Genomic DNA, 21,984 nt, shown 5'->3' with positions numbered 1-21,984 from the left:
GTTGAATCTTCCCACCCTACAGAGAGATCAAGCCTGCAGCACGAGACTTGTTTGTGAAGGTGGACAATCCAGTGCTTGGTACAGAGAAGGATGAAGGACATTTCTTTCCTTCTGCACATGAAAAATGAAATCTCACAGAGCAGTAAGCCAACGGACAGAGAAGACAGCTACGGACCTACTGAGAACTATGGAGAACTTTAAAAACAGCTGAAGAGGTAAGATCTGTGGGTGAAAGACAGCATTTTGCATTGATAGAAGGATTACCTGGTGAGGTGTCGACAAGAAAGAAGGAAAACAGAGAAGAACAAAACAGAAATGCCAGCTCTGTGCTCTGGCCAGGTGTGTGAAAGGAAGTAAGAATGAAATCATTACGACATGTCCGTAAAATGGATGGCACTTGAATTGTATGGATTTTCCTTTTCAGATTAAAATCTTAATTTCACAGAATAAAAACAAAAACAAAAACAGGGGTCCCTGGGTGGCTCAGTGGGTTAAGCCTCTGCCTTCAGCTCAGGTCATGATCTCAGTCAGGGTCCTGGGATTGAGCCCCACATGGGACTCTTTGCTCAGCGGGGAGCCTGCTTCCCCCCTTCTCTCTCTGCCTACTTGTGATTTAAATAAAATCTAAAAAAAAGAAAAAACAAACAAACAAAACTTAGAAAGCAAACATAGGAGGCTTCCAAGTTGTTTCAAAATGACTAGCAACTGTGTTAAACTAATCTGCAGTTGCTTCTTAATCTGAAATAGCAAAATGTTACTCTCCTTGCTGTTGGCCACGAGGAGGGGCTACTAATGTTTCTCTATTTCAGTGCATCCTGTCCGCCCAAGATGCTGTATGTACCCTCAACCTGCCTTTTTGGTTTTTTTTTTTTTTTTCTTTTTCAAATGGAATAGGTATCTGAGAAGTTCCCTTATTAGATTATCAAACTGGGACCACGAAAAGAACAACTATTTGCCAAAATTTCCCCACTTCCTTTTCCCCCCAAAAGGAAAGTGACTGGAAAAAAAAGAGACCATTTTGATAGAATTTTGCTGTGCAAAAAGAGTTGGACTACTTTTTAAATTAGATCTCTTGGATTTTAAAAAAAAATTTTTATTTATTTATTTGAGATAGAGATCACAAGAAGGCAGAGAGGCAGGCAGAGAGAGAGGGAAGGAGGCTCCCCGCTAAGCAAAAAGTCCTATATGGGGCTCGATCCCAAGACCCTGAGATCATGACCTGAGCTGAAGGCAGAGACTTAACCCACTGAGCCACCCAGGTGCCCTCCCCTTTTTAAAAAAAAAAATATTTTACTTATTTATTTGACACAGAGAGAGAGAGAGAGATCACAAGTAGGCAGAGAAGGCAGGCAGAGAGGATCTCTGAGATATTTTTTAATATACTTAAGACATCAGCGTTATTTTAGAAGACACAGTACAGCTCAACTATGGATGTTACTAATTAAAAAAAAATAAAATATAGCATTAAAGTGAAAAGCAGGTTATGGAAAAGTTCTACAGGGAAAGGTTTTTTTCAAAGATATTTGTATATGCAATAAAAAACTCTGGAATTAAACACATCAAAATATTAGTAGGGGTCAGGACTAGCTGATGATGTGACAGGCAAATTTTATTTTTGTTTTTATTCTCTTGTGCTTTGTGGCATTGAACATTTAGTACTCCTGGCATTTTTTTAAAAAGCTATTTTTAAAAAGAAAAAAATTTCAAATTAAATAAATTAGTACATACTCTTGGCATACTGCTATATTTTACCTTTATAATCAGGATTCTTATTCTTTTGACATTTTTGAAAAACGACTGAATGAAGAAATACAGAAATGGAACTGAAGTTTGGGATAATGCTTCCTTTCCCTTTATTTTCTTGCCAGGGAGGAAATGCGCGGAACAGAAAATTAAATGGGCCTCAGGTCATGGTAAGCTCATATTTAGCTGACACAGAAGTCTATTTAGTTGGATCCTGAAAGAACGGGACAAGAGCGTATGGTTTACACACTCTCGGGGACTATCGGGTCATCTGTCCCCTTCCCCGGTCCCCTCCATTCCCAGATCTAAAACACAGCAAAGGCAAGACGATAAAAGCTGTCCAGGCACACCTCCCTGTTTCCAGATTGGTGTCCTGCACGCGCTCTCTTGGAAGGAAAACACAGACAGCAGCAGGGGTTGGCAATGACACTGTATCTAATGCTCATGGACGGCCTTCTAGTCCGAAATCAGAAACCTCTGCACAATGTTAAGTATTATCACCATTTCACAAAGAAGGAAGTTGACTGTGGGGTCAAGTGGTTTAGCCTATAATTATCTAGTAATGAATTTACGGCGGTATTTTACACACTAGCCACTGCATAGCAGGATAAGGTTCCCACTCTCTGGTACTAGGCTCTCCGCAGTCTGGCGTTCGCGAGCGAAGGGACAGATTTACCCTGCTCCATCCACGTCCTTCCACTTGGTCTGTTCTGAAATGAACACAACTGGCTGGAGGGTTAGGAGGACCGTCAGTGGTCATGCAGAAGGCAGGAGCCAGCTGGCCCGGCATGTGGACTCCTTCCCCCAGCCCCACAGACGCTCTATTTCCCCACCACAGGGAACCGGCATTTTATTTACTCCTCTAACTGCTAGTCCTAGATCTTGACTACGGGACACCTCTGCCTCTAAACAGACAGTAAACTTCACTTACTGACTTCTTGGATGCGGTCATAAAAATTCCCTGTCTGGCAGTGTCAAAAGCTAAATGTATGTGTTCCTTCGAACCTTAACTGCATCCCTGGGATCCTCCTCTTAAGATTCTTAGATGGATATTTGCTTGAGCTCTGTGTGCTAAAAAATAAAAAATTATACACAGCTTTCAAATATACTAGCCTACTCTCTCTAATGTACAAAGCAGATGTTTCAAAAGGTTCATTTGCTCACACGCTCATTCATACAGAAAATGTTGGGGGGCTGTTCTGTTTGGAGTGTGGCTAGGGCAAGGTGGGACTGAATTTCCCAGGGAGTGGACAGTCTTCCTTGGGAACTAGCCACATGCACAGGGAGTTCCTGAAGACAAGAGATCTGCAGGTGAATAAAAAATGTTAAATCAAATCATGCTTTAAATGCTCTCAGAATTGCGGAGCGGGGGGGGGAGCAGTGGGCGGAAGCGGGGCGCCTGGGTAGCTCAGTAAGTTAAACATCCAACTCTGGGTTTTGGCTCAGGTCATGATCTCATGGGTTGTGAGATCAAGCCCCCTGTACGGCTGGCTCTACGTGCAGTGGGAAGTCTCTTTAGATTCTCCGCCTTTGCCCCTCCCCTCATTCGCCTGCACTCGTTCGCTTGCTCTCTCTCTCTCTCTCTCTCTCCAATCAATGGATTATCTTTAAAAAACAGGGGCACCCCGGTGGTTCGGTCAGCTGAGCATCTGCCTTCGGCTCAGGTCATGATCTTGGGGTCCTGGGATCAAACCCCATGTGAGGCTCCATGTTCAGTAGAGAGTCTGCTTCTCCCTCTGCCTCTGCTACTCCTCCTGCTTGTGTTCACTCTCCATCTTCACTCTATCTTTCAACATTTATTTTATATTATTTTTGAAGATTTTATGTCTTTATTTGAGGTAGAGCGAGAATGAGTGAGCAAGAGAGCACAAGCAGGGTGCCTGGGTGGCTCAGTGGGTTAAGCCTCTGCCTTCAGCTCAGGTCATGATCCCAGGGTCCCAGGATGGAGCCCCGCATCAGGCTCCCTGCTCGGTGGGGAGCCTGCTTCTTCCCTTGCCATTCCCCCTGCTTGTGCCTGCTCTTTGTCGCTCTCCCTCCCTCTCTCTTTCTGTGTCAAATACATAAATAAATAAATAAAATCTTAAAAAAAAAAAAAAAAAAAAAAAGCACAAGCAGGGGGAGTGGCACAGGAAGAGGGAGAAGCAGGCTGAGCAGGGAGCCTGACACGGGGCTTGATTCCAGGACCCTGGAATCATTACCTGAGCAGAAGGCAGACACTTAACTGACTGAACCCCCCAGGCGCCCCTCTCGCTCTATCTTTCAAATAAATAAATAAATATTAAAAAAAAAACAATAAATCCTCTAAGAACTACTTACTGACACTCTTAAGCAAACCCTTTTAGGGGCAAGTGGTGCTTTGGGACAGCAAAGGACTGCACTTCTCTTGATGATTATGAACCCAGACTACATCACTGTTAAATAACACATACAAATGCTTAGCCGTGCCATGTGACAAGGATCAGAGCAACTTTTGACCCAATTATTTTTTAAAAGCGGGAACTCCTGTAGGACGTCTGGCAGTACTGACACTGACTGCGGTTTCTAAACCCAGCGTTCTTCAGAAGAGGGGACAAAGGTGCGGCTTAAGCTACAGCCGGAGCCCGTCACTGCTGAGTTTTGAGGCACTGGCAAGCCGCATCATGTCGCCTCAGTCTTCCCACTGACAATGTACACCGTTGGACCAGGTGGTCTATAATGCTTTTTCCAGTCTTGATTTTTTGACTATTCTGTAACTTAAAAAAATATGTATCAACTACAGAGATTCAAATCTCTAATGGAAGCTACTGGCATTTTAGGAGGTCGGAATTGGAATTCCAATCTTTTCTGAAATCAAGAACTGGCCGTGAAATGAAAGGGATTCCAAAGGCATGAATGCAAAAGGAAAAAAAAAAAGAAGCCAGCACAGAGAGGTTCCTTCACAGTCACAGCATTTTCTCTAAGTGACGAGGAAGATGAAAGCTTATTTTTTTAAATTTATTTATTTTAAAAGATTTTATTTATTTATTTGACAGATAGAACTCACAAGTAGGCAGAGAGAGAGAAGGCCCAGTAGAGAGCCTGATGTAGGACTCAATCCCAGGACCCTGAGATCATGACCTGAGCTGAAGCCAGACACTTAACCGACTGAGCCACCCAGGTGGCCCCAGAAGATTAAATTTTAATCACTCCAGTTTTTTATTTGCCTCACCGACAGGAGGAAATAATAAAACAGGGTGCTTAATGAACAGATTGCCTACTTCAGACATTGTTCACTCGACACCATGTAATAGGAATTCTGTTTATTTATTTATATCTTGCATTGTTCTAAATTACGAGAGCTGTCACAAAGCAGCTTGAGATCCCCCTGCAGAATAGAAAAAAACTTGTGTTAGTGATATAAAATGGATGCTTTTTAATAAAGTAACAGCCTCTTAGAGGCAGTATCAGTGTCAACTTTTCAAAAAAGACATATCGGGTGATTAAAAAAAACAAGTAGGGGGCGATGGAGGGAAGCAGTCTTGGTCTTCCCACGCCGGAACCAACAGGTGGGGTGTGGCGCCGACAGGCGTGCCAGAGACCTAGCCCTTTGCCCAAAAGGCTGCTTCCGGGTGAGATCTGGGGCTGGGTGCAATCTCCGTGGTGAAAAGATGCACAGACTCTCCTGAGGGTGCCTTGGTCGTCCGGGTGCTTATCACATGACTCTGAGTGGCTAGTGGGAGCCGGGGTGACTCAGTGGGGGTACTCTGGTTCTGCTCCTTGGGGACCTGACTGATGCTGGGTCTGCTGGCAGCCAAGCCGGGGCGGTGGGGGGGCGGGGGAGCTCCCACAGCTGACACCAGGCCTGGAATGAGCACAGCACACTCCCGTCTCGGGTTATTTCTGAGGGTACCTCGGCTGATGAAACTTCCTGCTCAGCAGCAGATGGGAGAGAAGATAGCATTGAAAACACAGATGAGCAAGGAGGCGAATGAGCAGTGAAGACAGCAGCCAAACAGTCATCCTCCTCGCTACTTTACTGCAATGAGCTATTCTTTACAATTTTCACACCGTAAAGGAGACATCTGTGTTCTTGGAGAAGTATCTTAAAATAAATACCAACAAGAGTAAAAAAAAAAAAAAAAGTAACAACAACAACAACAACCCAACTTTTTAAAAGATCAACCTGACTGGCAAGAAAAGTTTGGTACAAAAATAGAAATGTATTAGAAAAAAAAAAAAATCATACCTGGAATTTACATGCTGCCCTATGTATACACAGAAATTACCTACTAGATCCCAGAATTCCGAAGGCCTTAGGGACAATCATAACTCACAGCCTTCCAAGAGGTCCAGCGAGAGAGGAGGGTAAGGCCAATACTGTCTTCTGCAAAGAAGGAAAACTGAGGCAGGAATATGTAGATGAACTGCCCAAGGTTAAAAAAAAAAAAAAAAAAAAAAAAGCAGCTGATTTAAAGTTAGAAGCAAAATGTTCTGGGAGCTCAGCCTGCCTTCTCTCGACTCGAATGTGCTGTCTCCCCGTCTGGGGCAATCTGGTAGTGTCTGACCCACCAGGACTTGGATCAGACTCTGAAAACAGGCCCTTCATTTGCCTGTGGCAGCAGACGGCACTCCACCGAGCATATCCGCCAGTGGGAAGGAAACCACGTGGCAGAATGCCTTTGGTATTCTTAAGAGCCCCAGCTTAATTTTATTAGATGCTTATTTAACCACAAGACACAGTACGGAATGCCCGGACAACCACGGAGGTGGCAGAGCAAGGTGGATAAATGGGAGGTTCATCTAGCAAGAAAAGCAGTCAGGGGTAGAGAAGCCGGGCAGGGACAGAGGACAGACTGAGAAGATACAGGAGAGTAGGAAGGAACAGAAAAAGGGGCAGAAAGTGAGAAAGGGACACAGGGATGCGGGATGGACACGGGCAAGAAGGGAAAAGCCTGTGTCCTCGGGGGATTAGACTGGACAGGACCAGACTGGTTTTCCCTAATTTCCCAACCCCACTTATCCACTCAGGAGATCAGTCTCTGATGCTTGCCCATCTTGTTTATTCTCTTGTTTATTCCAACTAGGATCTTAACGGGTCCCTCTATGTAGATAGCTGTGAGGGAGGTTTGGGAAGAGGGTTTTTTGTTGTTGTTGTTTTTGTTTGTTTTTTTGGGAAGAGGAGTTTAAAGGTTCTCCAGGCCTTGCAATTTGCTTTGCTCTTCTCTAGAACACACCCGCAGCATCCCTCTCTGTATTGCTTCCTTGCAAAGACTGTGGGGCTGAAGCCCAAGTTTTAGAGAACCATGTAGATCCTTCACCTGGAGAGAAAGTGCACGGATATATGGGCTCACAGATAAATGGTTCTGGCCCATACACCCTCTGGAGGATCACAGCCGTCAGCTGAAAGCCTACAGATCTCGTCAAAATGAAATGGGGTAAGCACTACTCGGTTATTTTTCCAATCAACTCCTCACAGTACCAAATGGAATACTTTTTTTTTTGCACATAGTAGAAAAGGAATCAACAGTTCTGATGATGACAGCAAGTTATAATTGAGTGCTCTGATCTTCCAATAAACGACCTCAGTGGTTTTTCCTTTGGGGCTGTGGCCCTCAAACACTTTCTGATTTGTTACCTACCCCTCCCAACCCTCCCAGAGAAAATAAACAAAACCCACCATCTCATGGCTTCAGTAGGCACACATTTTCATTAAGGCAACATGGAGCACTCATGAGGTGATAGGAATTTTGTGCAAATAAATGCACATTACTTCCCAATACAGAAGCCTGATGCTGTCACACCATACAGGAACCCCCTCACACACACACACACCCCCACCCACCCCCACCCCACCCCCCCGCCCAGTGAAGAACAGGGGCAGCTCGGGGTTGGCGGTTGTTTGTCGAGGTTTGCAAAATGGTAAGAAGGTGGCCGGCCAGTTCCGTGGGGCTGGCTGACTCTGGATCAGCTCTGAGGGACACACGGGGGCAGGTGGGGTGGGGCAGACCAGGACCCCAGAGCCAAAGCCCAGCAAGTCCCATCAAGCACTTTCCGCAAATGAAATGTGCTCGGAATCCCCCTTGGGAATCCACCAGATTGCAGGCTGAGGGGACAAGAACTGGCTTGTATGTACTTTATGTCGGTCTCGAGCACAGAGCGGGGCATTCAGCAGGCACTACATAAACATCTGCTGAAGAACAGAATACTGAATTCCAAGGAGAAAATGCAAAAAAAGGTGGAGACACCACAGCCCCCCCATCTTTCTCCTTTGTTCACACAGACTTTTTTCTCTGCTCTCCTATAACCGTGTCAAGTGCTGGAAACCACTTTCAAAAAAAGAACAGGAGCAGAAGGGGAAACAGAAAATGAACTTGTTGTTGGAGCAGGTGGAACGCTTGAAGTAACTGAGCATAGCAACCATACGTCTTTTCAACACCGAGACTACAGAGGCATTAAGCATAACCTAGGTGGACATTTATTCTGTAGTAGAAGCAATAGCGTTTTTAAGTGAAGTAAACTATTTTATGGTATAATCTCAAGAACTGACAGCTAGGGGCACCTGGGTGGCTCAGTGGGTTAAGCCTCTGCCTTCGGCTCAGGTCATGATCTCAGGGTCCTGGGATCGAGCCCTGCACTGGGCTCTCTGCTCCATGGGGAGCCTGCTTCCCCTTCTCTCTCTGCCTGCCTTTCTGTCTACTTGTGATCTCTCTCTGTCAAATAAATAAATAAGCTCCTAAAAAAAAAAAAAAAAAAAGGAACTGACAGCTACTCCTTCTAAATTCTACGTAGAAAAACATCACTAACATTTTACCAATGGGATATGGAGGCAGAACAGAGTCATGAGCTCCATGCCTAAGGGCTGGGCTTCAGTCCCGGATATGCCACATGCCTACTGTGTGATTCAGACCTCGGTGCCTCAGTTTCTCCATCTTTCAGATGGTATTAACATCATCGTTACTATGAAAAATCCACAATTCACATAAAAAGTAGAATGTTAATGACACGTACTTGCCTAGTTCCTGGAATACAACCAAAAATAATATGTAAGCTATTGTTTTTAAGATAGTTTTAAAGATGTTACAAGTGACAACTGTTCTTTTTAAATCGATCATGTTTAAGGGATACTTACAAAATACACTGCTCCTCTAACCCTTCTTATTTGCTATTTCCCACTGGTTCTGAACTCACTGTGAAATCGCAGCTGACTTTACACGAGGCAGTGGGCAGTGCCACACAAATACCCAGAGTCGGAAACTCAGCAAAGATAATACACATGACGTGATATACATAATGTGTATCAAGGAACTTCTGGTATTACCAAGCATCAAGAATAAGCAGTTATTCCTTTTACTTCTCAAATCTCTTGAAGTACAACGTCTATCTTGATGAAGACACTTGATGAATAAAAAGTTGCCTGACAATGATACTGAATCTCAGGAGTACTCCTTTTCCCCCGTCTCCAGAAGCTCCTGACTCTGACCATGGCCTTGGAGAGCGACTGCATAAAGATTCCCCCATCTGAGTGTAAGCGCCCTTGGAGACTCCTTCCTGTAGCTCTGATGCACGACAAATACGTCAGATGAGACTCTGGTACGTGAGTAATTAACATATTACTAATTCCTAATTTCTAGTGCAGTCCAGTATTACTTGGAAAAGTGTTTTTTTTGAGGAAACAAGTAGAAAGAATTCTGAAACTTTAGTGCTCGCTTCGGCAGCACATATACTAAAATTGGAAGAATTCTAAAACTTTACATTTGAAATATGCTGGCTTTCTCCTGGAAAGCCTACACTAGAAGGTAAATCAACTGAAGTCAACTTAAACTACCCTTAGCGTCCTGGCCTGACTAGTCCTAGTTAGAGGAGATGACTTAGGTATTAATATTTACTCAACCATTTATATACACAAAGACTCAAAATAAATCTTATCACTGGAATTATTTTATCTGCTAATAATGTACTTGGTATCCTGTTTATACAGTTGGTATATGGAAATTAAAATGTTAAACAAATTAAGCATTGACTCCAAAGCTGTATTAAGCTATATTCGGTTGCACTAATGTAATTTAGGTGGATGATAATAAAGAAGGAGATAGTAGGTGGCAAGAAATTAACATACTTGAAGTGTAAAAAATAATCGTGGAAAGGGACTACAGTGGTTCTAGGCAGAAGTCTATAGATTCGGAGCCAACTGCTGTCATTTAGTCCTCTTAATTTAAAAATCTGTAAAAAGGCATCAAAATCAATTCAATTCAGTCTTAATGAGACAGCTCCAGCAGCAGCCTATTCACTGTACCTGTTCTAATTAGCATGAATATGTCCTCCATGTCAAATCTGACAATACACTTAACTAAATTAATGTTAATCCCGTAACAGAGGATCATATTTGAGTTAGCAGCTCTAAGACAGACCTTGCATATTAATATTTCGATAACAAACTGAACTCAGAGCTGGAAAAGAACTGGACTGTGGTTGTTTCCCCCAAAAGGGAAACTGAGGCTCGGGATGAGGGGCTCACAGCTGAGAAACATCTGGAAAGCATGGCTTCAGTGGATGTATGTGCCCAGCTATTTTCTCCCTGCCGTCTCCCGAGAGACACCTGGAGTCCTCTGTCACCTTGTAAAAACTAAACGGAAGTCAGACAATATCCCACCTAAATTATTGATGACGAACAGCATTTGTGAAGATTCCCAAACAGAAGACCTCAGGTACCCCGTGGAGGTTATTAAGTATAATCTCGCTTTTTTAATTGCCACTTAGGCTAAAATTACTACCTCTTCAAGATCTATATGAAGATAACTCGGAGATTCCGTTTGGGGTGGGAGTCGACACAGATGCTCATTGACCTTAATTCACACATACTTTTAAAATGATCCGAAGGATAAAGGTTGAGAAAAATATGACAAATTAGAATCCAAACAACTGAAAACTAAAAAGTCACTGCCGGAAAGATGGTGTCAGCCACTTCCCTATTTTAGCTCTAAAGTGTTTAGTATGTCTTGAACAAGAGACTGTAAGATGATTAACTTTCCACTGATGCCTATAAACACCGACTCCACCCTGGCTGGCACTAAATACTCAGATGGGTGACAACAGTCCCCACTCTGAACTAGCACGACATTTCAACATCTCAGTGTCCGGCTGGCATCGCCCCCGTTTTAATTTCCCAAAGGCTGGAAGTGTGGGCAGCTGCACTAGAGCGTTCCTGCATAGGCCGGCTGCCCCATGTTGCTGAAAACCTTCTTCCACCTTAAAATGAGGAGGATGAACTTTTTCGGGAGAGTGCCCACATCCGGTCACGGGGGACCTTTTTCTTTTCAGAGGAAAGCTTAGCACTTTCATGGCAGTGTGCTGTGGAGGGGGTGAAGGAAGGGGACAGGCCCATTCCCCGCCTAGAGGAGGGTGGGGCCACCCAGGACGCTGAAGGGTAACAAGCTCGGACCTGGATCATCACCCTGGGGCTCTAGCCTCTGAGTCTACTAGTAACAGCAGTGACAGGTAACATTTTGGGGGCCCTTCTGGTGTGCTGGGCCCCAGTCATATTCAACTCTTGAAATGCACCATCTCCTTTAATCTTTACAATGACCTGCAAAACACTGCACCAAAAATACCGTTACAGGCACACGCCAATATCCTGAAGCTCTGATCTTGGCAAAAGCTCACCTTCCCTCAACTAAACCCATTTTCCTGGTAGCGGTAATCAATGACTTAAAAACAAAAAACAAACAAACAAAACAAAACAAAACAAAAAAAACACCTGAAAGAACTTCCTCTAATACAGGTTACTTAATAAATAGGGCCATGGGCATAGTAAGGAAATAATTTTTTAATCCATCATGATTGTGTTCCATCTAGCTACAGAATTTTAAAGGCTGGATAATATTAGTTATTATAATTATATGGATAATATTCTTAATTCTGTAATATTAAACACTTCTATACTAGATTCCTGTGGGTTAATGGTTCACTTTAAAAGCAGACACAAGCAAAAAAGCAAGCACAGAAGACCACATGTACTATGTATAATGTCATTTCTATGAAATGCAGCAAAGGCACATTATGACTGATCTACATGTATAGGAAGCAGGCCAGTACCAGCCAGTGGGCTGGAGGTGAAGACAAGGGTGATGAATGGGGGGGAAGACAGGAGGAAACTTTCCAAAATGATGGAAATAATCTGTATCTTTATTTTTTTTTTAAAGATTTTATTTATTAATTTGGCAGACAGAGATCACAAGTAGGCAGAGAGGCAGGCAGAGAGAGAGAGGAGGAAGCAGGCTCCCCGCTGAGCAGAGAGCCGATGCAGGGCTCTATCTCAGGACCCTGGGATCATAACCTGAGCCGAAGGCAGAGGCTTTAACCCACCAAGCCACCCAGGCGCCCCTGTATCTTTTTTTAAATATATGTTTATTTACAGAGGGAGCACAGCAGGGATGGGGGAAGAGCAAAGGGAAAGGGCCAGAGAAATTCAAGCAGATCCCTGCTGAGTGCGGGAGCCCGGGAATCCGGAAGTCCAGGAGCCTGAAGTGGGGCTGGATGTCATGACCCTGAGATCATGACTAGAGCTGAAACTAACAGTCCATCTCTTAACTGGTGGCACCACCCAGGCCCCCAGGAGATAATCTGTTTCTTTTTTTTTTTGTTTTTTAAAGATTTTATTTATTTATTTGTCATAGAGAGAGAAGCGAGAGCAAGCACAGGCAGACAGAGTGGCAGGCAGAGGCAGAGGGAGAAGCAGGCTCCCCGCCAAGCAAGAAGCCCGATGCGGGACTCGATCCCAGGACGCTGGGATCATGACCTGAGCCGAAGGCAGCCGCTCAACCAACTGAGCCACCCAGGTGTCCCGATAATCTGTTTCTTGACTGAGGGGGTGGATACACAGGTATATACACTTGCCAAAATTCACTGAATTGTACACACAAAATTGATTCATTTTGTTGTATGTACATAATCTCAATAAAAGTGATTTTTTAAAAAAGATAGTTCCAAGGAGAAAAAAGCAAGAAAAAATTTTATAACTGGATGTTTACAAATCTCTTTTCTCTTGCATGTTCTCCCTGGGACTGACTTTTTCTGTATCATTATTGTGGGTTGAACTGTGTCCCCACAAAACTCATTTGCTGACGTCCTAACCTCTGGTACCTCAGAATGTGACCTTATTTGGAGAAAGGATCATTGCATACGTAATTTGCCAAGATGAGGTTATAATGGAGCAGGGTAGGTGGGCCTTAACCCGATATGACTGGTGTCCTTATAAAAAGGAGAAACGTGCACACAGGGAGAATGCGCTGTGAGCACCAAGGGGCAGAGATCAGGGTGACACACCACAAGCCAAGGAATGCCAGAGATGGCCAGTAGACCAGCAGCAGCAAGGATAGGCACAGAACAGATACCCTGCACAGCTCTCAGAGGGAGCCAAATCAGCAGAAACCTTGATCTTGGACTTCTGGCCTCTGGGGTTGTGACCCAGTATTATTTCTGTCATTCATGCCACATAGTCTGTGGTACTTTGTTATGGGCAGCCCTAGGAACCTAATCCAATAAGGTTCCACCTTTTTTTCTTTTTAAAGATTTTATTTATTTATTTGACAGACAGAGATCACAAGTAGGCAGAGCAGGCAGAGAGAGGGGGAAGCAGGCTCCCTACTGAGCAGACAGCGCAATGTGGGGCTCGATCCCAGGACCCTCGGATCATGACCTGAGCTGAAGGCAGAGGCTTAACCCACTGAGCCACCCAGGTGCCCCCCCATCTTTTTTTCTTCAGTGACATTAGGATCGGACACTTTAGCCCACTCTAATTTTCTCAACTTTCTCATTAATCCATACCTGAGGACATCTATCCCTAAGACAGAGTCCACCAAACCCTGCTGAACAGTAAACCTGCGTCAAGTTCGTGGACGAACCACAGATTGTATTTTCCGAACACTTACTACATGCCAGACACTGTGCCAAGTGCTTTACGTGAGTCAACTCATTTAACCTCTGCCATGACTGTAACGAATTAATATAACATCATCTTCAGAGAGAGAAACTGAGGTTTATAGAGGTTAACTAATTTGGCCACGTCACAACGCCGGTAAGTTGCCAAGAGCTAACCTAAAGTAGATTTCAAGCATCTCCCAGGGCCATGCACGCAGCTCCATGAATCTGAAAATAGCATTAGTGGCTGATGGCCATGTGGCTCACTTTCGCAGTCTCTGTATTAGAGCTAAAAAGAGAACAAGTCAACTTACGGATATGTATTTCTTTTAAAACGCCTCAAAAATTACATTTTTTTCCTAGTCGTGTTGGAGTCTTGTGTTTCCTAAAGTATTGTGAGAAATGGTAGTGAGAGACATTATCAGGTGGGAGAAGATGGCAAGTTAATGAGCAAATGAATTTGAGAAACACCAATAAACAGGTTTCTTTATTTGGGCTTCCAAGTTGATGAGACTGTACCCTAAACTTACCTCATTGGGAACCTTAAGTTTTTATATATATATATTTTTTATCTTTTAAGAGATTTATTTATTTTAGAGAGAGAGCATCAGTGAGAGCAAGGGGAGGGGCAGAGGGAGAGAGAGAATCTCAAGCAGATTCTCCACTGAGCACAGAGCCCAACACGAGGCTTGATCCCGCGCCTCTGAGATCATGACCTGGGCCAAAATCAAGAGTTGTATGCTTAACTGACTGAGCCACCCATTGCCCCAATGTTTTTATTTTTATTTATTTTTTTTAGAGGGGGGAGGGGCAGAGGGAGAGGGAGAGGGAATCTTAAGCAGACTCCATGGCCAGCACAGAGCCCAAAGTGAGGCTTGATCTCATGACCCTGAGATCATGCCCTGGGCCAAAGTCAAGAACTAGAACCTTAACTGACTGAGCCACCCAGGCGCCCCACCCTATGTTTTTAGACACATATTACTGTAGGACTTGTGTTTCCTCTCACTTACTTTGGGGCAAGTCAATTGTGCGCAACAACTTACTTTCTGTTTGAATTTGCCATGGATTTGCCTATTACAAGATTCAACCGTTTCATCCTAAAATATGGATAAATCATGTTTTCATCCTACAATATTCATCCAGCCAGCACCAGTGGTTCCAGCAGAGAACAGACCGCACTCTGCAGTTTAGGAACACCCTGAATTCAGGAGTGGCTCTGGGGTGGGACTGGGAGGTGGTAACCAAGGAGCTTCTCAGCTGTGACCTATGGCTTCTAATGCAAATGTCCTGGGACCACCTGCTTAGGCATCCAGCCCCTGCCCATTCAGGAGGAGCACCCAGGAACCTACCTGGGCGTGAAGTACTCATTCTTAACAACGTTCTCTCTCAAAAAGAAGATCAAGACATTGCGTGGAAGAGGAGTAGAAATGGTGGTTATGACAAATAACCCTGGAAGAGCATATTTGGTTTTGCACCTTTCAATTTTTTCTGAATTTCCAGAAGATTCCCCTAGAGAGCGCACATCCAGGAGCTGGGGGGAGACGGGGAGGGAGAAGGAGGAGGAGAACCTTGAGCAGCAGGCTCCATGCCCAGCTGGGACCCCATCGGGGGCCTCGAGAGCACGACCCAAGCCAAAACCAAGAGTTGGACACCCAACAGAATGAGCCACTCAGGCGCTCCAGATCCTGATCTCACCGCCTGGTAAGCAAAGGTCAGAATTATCCAAACACCAACTTTTGGCTTATTTCTGGGGACACCTGGGTGGCTCAGTTGGTTAAGCGCCTGACACCTGATCCCACTCAGGCCTTGATCTCAAGGTCCTGAGATCCAGCCCCATATGGGCTCACAGTAGTGTGAAGCCTGCTCCTCCCCCTTTTCCTACTTCTCCAGGTGCATGTGCACACTCTGTCTCGCATGCTCTCTCTGAAATGAATGAATGAATGAATGAATGAAATCAAACTTAAAAAAAAAAAAACTCTTGGCTTATTTCTGGTAATGGAACTCTTTTTCTAGCAGTAAGGACTTCCCAGAAGGCCCAAGGGGCAAAGTGGAAGGCACCTGTCCTGGGTGCTTCGGCACGTCTGTGCCAAGTGTGGTGCACCTGTCCCTCTGTGAGACAGGACGGCCAGTACTGCTGTCTCCCTGATGAAATGTCCTTAACCTGCTTGAGGCCTCAGACAAAGTCTAATGACACCCTTGGTCTGGTCTGCTCTGTAATGTGCTTTGTGTCTGAATTCTGGGGTATGATTCGGCGGTGTGAGCCGATGCCCTAACTCCCCACTGCCCTCGGTGACGTCTGACCAGCTGGTCTACCTCATTCCCTTCTTTGCCGCCCAGAGTTAAACCAAACTGGCTTGGTCTTTCCCAAAGATTTCCCAAAACTTTTGCCTGAGCTTGTCGCTCTGGCTGGACTGCTCTTCCCAGAGGGTAGGACCTGTTATGCCCTAAGACTTCTTTCCAGAAGGCCACATCTCATCAGCAGCCCCACTGCCTCCAAACCGTGTGCCATGTCCCTGTGTTTCCATCTCCTGTAGAACACTGACCACTATCCAGAATTTCCTTGTTGACATCATTTCCCTGTTTCGTCCCTCTCATTCATTCTCCCTGGAATGTAAACTCCAGAAGGGCCAGGCCCCGGTCAGTCTGGGAGACAGCAGCAATTTCCAGGGTAGACACAGCACCTGGGGTGGGCGTTTAAGGAAGCATAATGCACAGATATGCAAATTATTTAGCTAACTCTAAGCCCTCACCCCCAGAGCTCTGGCCTCAGTTTACACAATCCTGCAGGCAGAGCAGGAGACCAGTCTTTACCAGCATTTTGCCCTGTGGGTGTGGGGGGGGGGGCCGAAAATGCACACTCCTGAGGAGACCAGCAATAGAGCAACTCTGCCTCGATGGTTCCCTGTACCCAAGAAGGAAGGGAATGGTGTCTCAAATGTGCAACAAACCTCCCTAGACCTCAATCCATGAGCTTCAGGAAATGTGGGGTGTCTCTCCAGCTGTGTGAGGCTGTGTTCCAAACAGTGGAATAGATAGCATCACTGTGGAGATGCCGGGTTAGTCCACGCGATACCCAGGTGACTACTTTCTTGTTCCTAAATATTCAGAAGTGTGTTTTATTAAGTATTGGAAAATATAGCTAGCACATCAAACCTGTGAGTTCATGCCTGCTATCACCTGGGACGAGTCAACAGAAAAATACTAGGTAAATATGAATACTGGTGAAAAGAGGGGGAAAAAGTCAGGACAATGGTGCAGGGCAGAATCTGAAAAGGGATGCCTGCTTTACTCCTGTCTCCTCCGAGGCACCCAGAAGGACAAGGAAAGGAGGAGACGCTGGTAAAGGCTTGGTAATGGGGAACACTGTGCGTCGGTAAAGCCGATGTGGAGAGCTGCCCTTCCCTGAAGAACTAGTCTTTTCAGTCCAAACCACCCCGCACATTTGGGGGTCTTTCCCAACGACTTTCACACAGCAGAATTTACAACCGCAGTTTCCCCAGGCTTCAGAGCAACATATTTTCTGCATAAAGTAGCAGTGAGTAAACAGCAGAGCCCAGAATGCTAATGATTTAACCCCTTAATCCCCAAACTACCTTTCCCCCTCTTTCTTTTAAAGTCCCTGATGAGAACACTGTGGTTAGTAACTTGAAGAACCACAGCTTCTCCTTCTAGGCTCTTTAGGAACAGAAATCTACTCCGCAACACTACAAAGCACACCAGCTCAGCTGACTGCCCTTCGGGATTTGGGAGGCAACAGTCAAGGGCAGGTCTGCCTTCTCCTCCATCCCTCCCGCAAAGGAAAGGAAAAAAAGCTTCCGTTGAAATGTTAACTACCAAGGCGGGGCGGCGGGTAGGAATACTTAGAGAAGAAAAAAGCTGGAATTAGAGATGCCTTATTACTTTAAAGTTATGATTCCAGGTCAATGGCTGAATTCTTCTGTTATGTACAAAAGTACTCAAACCAAAACAAAGCTATGATTAGGGTTCTATGAAGATCGTCAGAAAGGAGACATCTGAAAACTAAATTTGTATGTTTCCATGTTAGAGAATTACTGCAAGCAACCAAGTACAGAAACAGAGCAGAGGGAAAGATGAACAGGTGGGGCACAGAGGATTTTCAGGGCAGTGAAACTACTCTGCGTGATATTGCAATCACTCCTCCAAACCCACAGAACGTGCAGCCCTAAGCAGGAACACAAAGGTAACATAGGGAGGGAACTGGGTGCTAAGGAGGCGTCAGATGGGGGGGTCATCAACTGTAACAATGTATCACTGGGTCACAGAAGGCTGACAGCAGGGGAAGGGTACACTACTTGGGGACAGACTGTAGTGGCCACTTTCTGGATTTTCCACTTAATTCGGCGGGGAAGCCAAAACTGCTCTTAAAAAATAAAGGTTATTTAGAAAAAAAATAAGTTTAAAAATGTGTACTTGCTGAAAAGAACAATAATCTTTTCCCCCAGAAAAAGCCAGCAAATAGAAGCATCTACTTCATTCAGGCTTCATTCAGACTGGAGTCTAAAAACTGTCTCTCTCTGCATACCTGCAATATACTTACAATCCGGTAAAGTGGTACCAGCAAGAGCTAGCAGAATTCCAGGACACTCAAGACCCAGCAAGCTGGCTATACACAATGTAACTCGTCCATTGCCTCCCTGGTCTGAGAGCTATTTTCATACAATGTTCCTTTTTTTTTTTTAAGATTTTAAAAATTTATTTATCTGAGAGACAGAGAGCACAAGAAGGGGGAGTGACAGAGGGAGAGGAGGAAGCAGACTCCCTGCCGAGCAGGGAGCCCAACATAGGGCTTGGTCCCAGGACCCTGGGATCATGACCCAGCTGAAGACAGATGCATAACGGACTGAGCCACCCAGGCACCCCTACAGCGCTCCTATTTAATCAAGTTTTTCTTTCAATACACTGGGGCTCTATCCTGAACTCCATCCTCTGCTTTGTCAATTACTCCATTCAAATAGGAAGGATAAAGGATATGCATGTTCTCCTCCTAAATGGGGAGAACCCTGTGATGGAGGCCTGTCCTTCAAATGGGGGGCTGGAATCCTTCACTGACCAGGAACTCAGCCTTCCCGGGGGAGGCACCCTGGGAGGCTGGCAGGCAAGGGGGTTCTGAGCACTGTGGGAGGGAGGTGAGGTTACAGCGTCCTAGTAGTCTAACCTGGGTCAGTGGGGAATTTGAGAAAAGTACATGAAAGTATTAACAAAACAACCCAAAGCCAGTCACTCCACCCATCCTCTGGATCCCGCTAACCCACCATCCCTCTTGCTCTCGATGGACTTTCCTTTCCAGCAACATATAAACATGTCTGGGGCTCTTCTATCTTAAAAACCTACAAAATCCTCTCCCTGATCTCCAGCGCGGACTCTCCTGCTCCCTCCCTCTCCTGCGGTCAAACCTGGAAGCAGCAGCCGTCTCCCTCACCGCCTCTCAGGGCACCCTCAGATCACTCCAGCATGTCTTCTGCTCACGGTTTACAAAACTACTCTGCAAAGACCACTAACGGCCCCCCTGTAGGCAAGCCAGAGACAAAGACTGAGGTTCCACCCTACTTGAAATCCCAGCTGTATTAACAAAACCACCAGTCCCTTGGCTCCTGATACACCTTACCCCACAAATTCCTTGTGGCTCCATGCCGGCTACCCCTTCTCTGCTCTGCCTGGGAATATTTAAGTGTCTTGGGGCCCTCTTCTCTCACTACCATTTCTTTCTAAGGAAAATAATCCACCCTGAGGGGCTTCAAGTATCATCAATAAGCTGATGAACTCCCAAGCTTTACACTCTAGCCCAGACTTTTGCCAGACCTGCTTATCCAACATTTCCACTTGGCTGTCCCATGAGCCTCTCAACTTCAACATCTCCGAAGCAGAACTTCCCCTATTCCCCAGGGCTCTCCCTCCAGCAGACCCTGTTCTAATACGCAGCACCACTGTTTGCCTTGAACTACTTCTGCGAACCCCCAGCAACCCAGGATTAGTCTCCATGGCCTGTGCATTTTACGTTTCAGGTATCTCAAAACCATCCACTGCTTCTCTTCTCCCCCTCGACAACCATCTTACAGCCCTTAGGTACCATCACTTCTGTCCACCCTTGTTCTACTTTCTCTGCAATTGATGGTCCACATCTTAATTGAAGAGAACTTTTTTTTTTTTTTTTTTTTAAAGTAAGCTGGACCCTGTTTTTTTTTTTTGCTTAAAACCCTTCCATAACTTCCCAGGCCATAGGATGAGGTCTGAAACCTTTAACATGGCCTAGACAGGATAAAGTCCTTGCTGAGAATGATGTAGCTTTCTCTCTCATCATCCCCCCATCACTCTCTATGCTCAAAGCTCAGATTTCCTTTCAGTCCTGGGATATTCTAGAATGTTCCATGCTCTTTCCTGCCTCAGGCCTTTGTGCATTCACTTCCCTCTGTCTACCATGTCTCTTAGATCAAAATCCTTCTTCCCTTCTCTGTTCTTTCTGCTTCCCCTTGAAGTGAAAACAAAGAGTAAAGCCCAAAGAAAAACCAAGAGTAACAGACATGTGGGAAAAAAAAGTACCAAGGAAAAGGAAAAATAGGTTTGTATCCTTTTATGAACTGTACTTGATCCTCTTAGACCATCTTTTATATTTAAAAGCAACTATAACCCAAGGAGGTTGTGCCTAAAACCAGAACAGACATAAATTCCCAAATGATATTAAAGAACCTTGAGAGGACTGATTATATTTTCTGTAGCTGTGGACAATGAAAGGCATCTGGAATCCATGAACATATCTCATAAAAGTAAAATGGTGTTAGCGACAACAGTCATTGAGATTTCCTAACACAGTGTATGTCTGACATCTCTTAATATTAATAGAATTAGCACTGGGAAAGCAAAAGGAGACTAAACCACCACAAAACCCAAGGTAGCAAGCCAGCCAGCCAGACACAGACAAAGTGAGTGGACTCTTCTCCCTGAATCCAAATTGTTAACTCTGACCCCTAAAGTTGGAGTTCCCTGGGAAATTCTCATTTTTATACTCTCAACTCTATCATGTGAGCAAATACTATAGACCGCACGGTTCTGTGACTTTAAATGTGTGCCTTCGTAAAAGGGTTTTTCTTAGCTGTTACGAGGTTGGCGGTTGAGACTGGGAGAGACAGAAGGGAAATGAGGGAGCTGGGGAAAGGAAAAAAGGAAAGAGAAGACAGTGTGACTGGGCCTGCGGTGGAGAGGTGAACACCGGTCCCCACCTACAACACAGAGGAAGAGACTGAAGTCCAGGTTTGGTGACCCTGGCCAAGTCCATCTTACTCCTATCCCTCCCTCCTCCCCAGAGTGCACAACCTTGCCAACCAGACTCACACATCTATGAGGCCAGCACTGCTCCCATCACCCGTTATCACCAGGTGGTGATTCATTTGGGTGTATGGGCTTCCCACGTGTGCTAAGAAATTAAGAGAAGGGGGACGCCTGGGTGGCTCAGTCAGTTAAGCGTCTGCCTTCACCTCAGGTCATGATCCCAGGGTTCTGGGATGGAGCCCCGCGTGGGGCTCTCTCCTCAGTGAGGAGCCCGCTTCTCCCTCTGCCTGACACTCCCCCTGCTTGTGTGCTCTCTCTAAAAAATAAATAAAATAATAACAATCAGAGGAGGAAAAGGAGGAGGAGGAAGAGAGGGAGGAGGAGGAGGAGGGATCAACAGAAGAGAGCAAATTAAATGTGGAACACAGGCAACAGAACTTGACTTGATCTCCAGCGCATAGTATTTTTTTTTTTTTTTTTTAGATTTTATTTACTTATTTGACAGAGATCACAAGTAGGCAGAGAGGCAGGCAGAGAGAGAGGAAGGGAAGCAGGCTCCCTGCTGAGCAGAGAGCCCGATGCGGGACTCAATCCCAGGACTCTGAGATCACGACCTGAGCCGAAGGCAGCGGCTTAACCCACTGAGCCACCCAGGCGCCCCTCCAGTGCATAGTCTTAACCATCTGATGCTCAGAGCAGTGAGACACACATAGGGGTGCAACAAAAGTTTAAGGAAAGTTGTTTTGTTTTGTTTTGTTTTTAGTGTGACGGGAGGAACGTTTTGTTTCTAATCTTCACAGCCAAAGAATTAGTTTCCATTCTTTCAAATGAAGGTGAAACAGCTAAGTCCTCTCTGCTCAAAGCTAAGAGGGCAAAGATTATCAAATAACCTTAAAATGTTAACATAAAATAGTTTTATTCATGTCTATGAGTATTTTTGAGCACCTCAAATGTGCCAGCCACTGTACCAGGCATGGGGAATAAAGGAGCGAGCAAAAGAGGCGATGTCCCAGGCATGGATGTTATTAAAAGAATAAAACAAATAAAAATCATGAAAATATTAACTCTCACTCTTAAAAATAT

General features: G+C 45.0%; 1 protein-coding gene across 4 annotated transcripts in view; it reads right to left on the bottom strand.

Annotated features, from left to right (window-relative positions):
* KCTD1 (potassium channel tetramerization domain containing 1) overlaps positions 1-21,984 on the bottom strand; it is a 178,060-nt gene that overhangs the window by 50,876 nt on the left and 105,200 nt on the right. Inside the window, exon 1 of one of the 4 annotated variants that reach the window (XM_032310241.1) lies at positions 7,078-7,082. The exons of the other annotated variants lie outside the window; for them this stretch is intronic. The gene's annotated coding sequence lies outside the window, so the exon portion shown is untranslated. Of the gene's footprint in view, positions 1-7,077; positions 7,083-21,984 lie in introns of those variants that run through there. 4 annotated transcript variants of the gene reach the window in all.

Source organism: Mustela erminea, chromosome 13, assembly GCF_009829155.1.
Source record: "Mustela erminea isolate mMusErm1 chromosome 13, mMusErm1.Pri, whole genome shotgun sequence".
In the NCBI taxonomy this organism is placed as follows: Eukaryota; Metazoa; Chordata; class Mammalia; order Carnivora; family Mustelidae; genus Mustela; species Mustela erminea.
This window is presented reverse-complemented; position numbering and strand designations above follow the sequence as displayed.